This window comes from Vicia villosa, unplaced genomic scaffold (assembly GCF_029867415.1).
Source record: "Vicia villosa cultivar HV-30 ecotype Madison, WI unplaced genomic scaffold, Vvil1.0 ctg.001478F_1_1, whole genome shotgun sequence".
In the NCBI taxonomy this organism is placed as follows: domain Eukaryota; kingdom Viridiplantae; phylum Streptophyta; class Magnoliopsida; order Fabales; family Fabaceae; genus Vicia; species Vicia villosa.
In genome coordinates, this window is record NW_026705633.1 from 419,302 (window position 1) to 423,358 (window position 4,057).

At 39.9% G+C, this 4,057-nt stretch overlaps 1 long non-coding RNA gene across 1 annotated transcript; it reads left to right on the forward strand.

The window, feature by feature from the left end:
• The first annotated feature begins 2,210 nt into the window (after positions 1-2,210).
• On the forward strand, positions 2,211-3,758 carry LOC131635396 (uncharacterized). Its single transcript, XR_009293809.1, has 3 exons — positions 2,211-2,544; positions 2,632-2,811; positions 2,938-3,758. It is a non-coding gene; the product is annotated as an uncharacterized LOC131635396 (long non-coding RNA).
• Positions 3,759-4,057: the final 299 nt, after the last annotated feature.

Genomic DNA, 4,057 nt, shown 5'->3' on the forward strand with positions numbered 1-4,057 from the left:
GAGTCGCCAGCTGTCGCTACCGCGAAAATTAACAGAGTCGCCACTAACAAATTTATCCTGAAAAGGAAGGGAATGCCAGCAAACCACAAAACAAAACAACGGTCTCACGACTAGAGAAAAAGGGTAAGGGAATCGGTTACGCGAGGGGAAGGTGTTAGCACCCCTCACGCCCATCGTACTCGATGGTATCCATGCTTGTGTCTAAAACTATGGGTGTGTAAGCAAACTGCGCTAATCTGGACAAAATGCATGCAAAACATAGGGAAAATGAAAGAGTTATACTCGCACGGGCCCTACCCCGCTGCCTACGTATCCTTTTTGAGGAATCAAAGGTACCGTAGCTCGGCTAACTAGTTTCTGTTTGTTTTGTGTTTTTTAGGTGAACGAGTTACATTCGCACTCCGTTGCTCGACCTTTGGAGACTTATGCTTGGGAATGGAGCGGAAATAACAAGCTCTTAAGAAAAGAAAATCAAAGAGTGTGGTTTGTGTTTTAAAGAATGCATGAGGAAAACCTAAGCTAAGGGGGAAAGCTTGCTACCTAATGTTATCATACAAAGGGTACAAGTCTAAGCTAAGCTAACAACCTACGAGAAAAAGGGAAGCAAACAATAATATCACACAAACGAGCTCCGCTCGTAAAGCAAACAAACCAACAGTACTGACCGAATGGTAGAAAGGCGGTCTCGCCATAGCCAAGGGGAGCAGCTCAACTCAAGTCAACCAAGTATCAGACCTCGCGAAAATGATCGGGCCATAGACAAGAGGAGCGAGTTCCTCTCAGCAACCTAGCCGTCACGGATTGTAAAGGAAAAACGGTGCATGCGTACACCGAGCATCAAAGTCGAGCGACGCGAGCTATAAGAAAGGCGGGGGTCCGGCTACATGAACCCTTTTCCTGACATACTCGATAACAAGATCTTGTGCAGGTTCAGAAGCGAGCAACGCGAAGCGTGCGATACTGAACAAACTCGATGAGACTAGGCGGTGGTTGATTGCTAACCCTTTCCGCGTGCCTTCCATGAGGACTTAACGGAGTGCCATATAGGACTTATTACACCGTGACTCCCTGCCGCAAAGCACAAATATAAACACACCAACAAAGACAGAGCCTCTTTCGAGGGTTTGGCCAGATGCATGTCTAGGTCCTACTTCTCATGTTATAGGATGATGCGGAAAGCAGTAAAAGGGACAAGGAGACAATACCGAACGGATAGCAAATCCGCAATGAGCTAGCAAGCGTAAGCAGAGAAGTCTGAAATACTTCGCGTAAGCCATCATCAAGCAAAGCGAGTCAGAAAGCGTCATTGTGAAAACAAATCACGAGCGACATGTGGTACACGTCGAGCATAACCACACGAGCAACCTGCAAGAGAAACAATCCAGACAATACAGGAGTATACATCTCAATGAATGAGAGATCGGGTGACTGGCATCGGAAATAGGTTCGTGTCCCACAAATAAAGTGGAACACGACGCATATCAATCGCACCGGAAGCGAATTTGTGTCCCACAAATAAAGTGGAACACGAAGCAAGTCGAATCTCAATTGAAGGCTCTCTCGAAGTACCTCGCACATCTCAGCAAATAAATCAGTAGCAACAAGGAAGCACATTATAGAAAATACTAGCAATTAAGTTCTAATTAAATCCTAAAACAAAGTCTAACATGAGCAAATTGTTTTCTATGGCATTTTATCAAGGAATTAGAACTAAACTATGGAACAAGACATTAAATTCTAACAAAGAAACATTACATGTTTTTAATTATTTTTATCATCTAAAACAAATATAGAAAACAAAAATCTAATTTAACTAGAAAAGAATACATGTTTTCTATTCATTTTTTATCATGCAAAAGAAATCTAACAAAATCTATTGTTTTTTATGCCATTTATTCCCTAAAAAATAATGAAAAGAAACTATTTCTAATATGGAATTATGAGAGACATGGAGGTGAAAGCAGAACATATGGTGTAAGGAAAGTCAGGGGCGCAGGGCCCAGGTGTTGCTGGCCCAAGTTTAGATTGTTTTTGTTCAGTTTTTTTTGTAGCAATGGCCAAAAACAATGATGATATTGGCTTGTCTAGGGGTGTGAAGTAGCAATTTCATTGGGCCTCAATCCATGTTACTAATCAAATTTCCATGATTCAATTAACAGTCCATTAAGAGTTTATTCATGTTTTCTATTAATCCTAATTATTAACACTAATTAAGTTCAACTAATTACATTAATCTTGTATCAATTAACAGTAAGCATGAAATAATCAAATGAAAAGAGCTTAGGTCAAAATGTGAGAACCGTATTTCCCTTTCTCCCTCTCATGTGCGACGGCGGCCGTCTCTCTCCATCTCCGGCACAACGCTCAAAACGCCGCCACCCTCACTTTCTCCGATCGCGTTCTCATCCTTCACGTCAATCTCTTTTTCCGCTCACTCTCTCCATTCTCTTTCCGCTCATCTCTCGCGCTCTCAAATCAGAGAAAAGCGTCTGGTGATTCTTTGACAAAACGGCGAGAAATCCAGCGGTAATCTCTGAAATTCAGGTATACTCCGCTTTCAATTCTTCTTCTTCTTCTTGGATTTTTGAGTTTCTGTTGTGATTCTGAATTGCGGTTGCATCGTCGTTGTAGATCCAAGATGATGAATGAAGGTTACAGGTGATGCGAAGTGGTGGTCATGATGAACGAAGAGAAGTCGAGAGAGAAAGTTTGAGGAGAGCGTTGTTGAAGATTATTGATTGAGTTGATGATTGAAGAGTGATGAAGATTGTAGGAGAACTCTCATATTCAAGGTTGATGAAGATGATTACGGTGAGTGTAGAATTCCGAGTTTGTTACGTTCTATCTCTGATAATTTTCTGTTATGACTCTCTTTTTGTGTTATCGATCTTTTCTCAAGCATTTGTGATTGAAGAGTTTTTTTGTTGAATCTTCAAGATTGAAGATGAACAAATTAGATTGTGATCGAGAGAGAGGACTGAAGATTGGACCATTCGGTTATAGAGATTCAATGAATGAAGGTGAAGATTGAATGAATGAATGGAGAAGTGAAGAGAAGAGCCAAGAGATTCGGTTCCGGTTTTCAATTACAGCTTTCAAGATTTTTTTACCGATCCCTTCCGTTTCTGTCACCATTTTTTTCTGTTATCCATTTTTCTTTGTTATTTTTTGTTAGAAGTTTCTGAATCCCTTGCTGAGCTTTTGTGTTGTGTTTGATTCGGTTCTCATGAAGCTTCTTGGACCGGTTTTGGATTGGAACTGGTTTTTCTTATGTGCTGCCCCTTTGTATGCAGATCGGTGTCTTTGTTTATGGGCAAGGTACATCTCCATTTTGAAGTGGCTTGGTTGCAAGTTGATGGGCATGGACATGAAATTTGAAGATGAAGTTTAGGCATAGGCTTAGGATATGATTTTTTGTGTAACTTTTTCTTGTAATGGGCTGGACTCTTGTAATGAATGGATATTTGGACTATTTTGTAATGAAACTTTGGTAAAATTATGTCTTTGAAATTTAAATGAATGATATATGTCTTTTATGCTTGTAACTTGAATTCTAAGAAATCGCTCATATGCGCCGAATCTTGCCATCATGAACAAACGTATGCACTTGAACAATTTGAACTCATAGCATCAAGTAATTACCAATAAATCCACATCTTCACCTTAATGAAAATATGTCTTCAATTTACCATAAGCAACTTGCACCTCAAACAACCAAACAATTTGAAAGAGTGAGGATGCATCGATTGTAATGAATTCTTAAGTCATATATCGTGTCTTGACAAAGGTACTTCCTCAACAAAGGACTTTAACCTAACCATAAGGCTTTGAGAATTCCTTTGAGGAAGATAAAAATCGAAGCACATAAGAACAGCTCACTATGAAATCCAATGAATTCCAGTTGAATTAATGATTGCGCACACCATGTACAATGGAACTCTTTCTTATTTTTCTTGATTTTCGAACGACGAAATAAACGCCATCCATAACTTATAGCATAGAAAAAGAGGGCAAACTTTGGGGTGCAACAATGATGACGAAGGTGTTGCTTCCGATT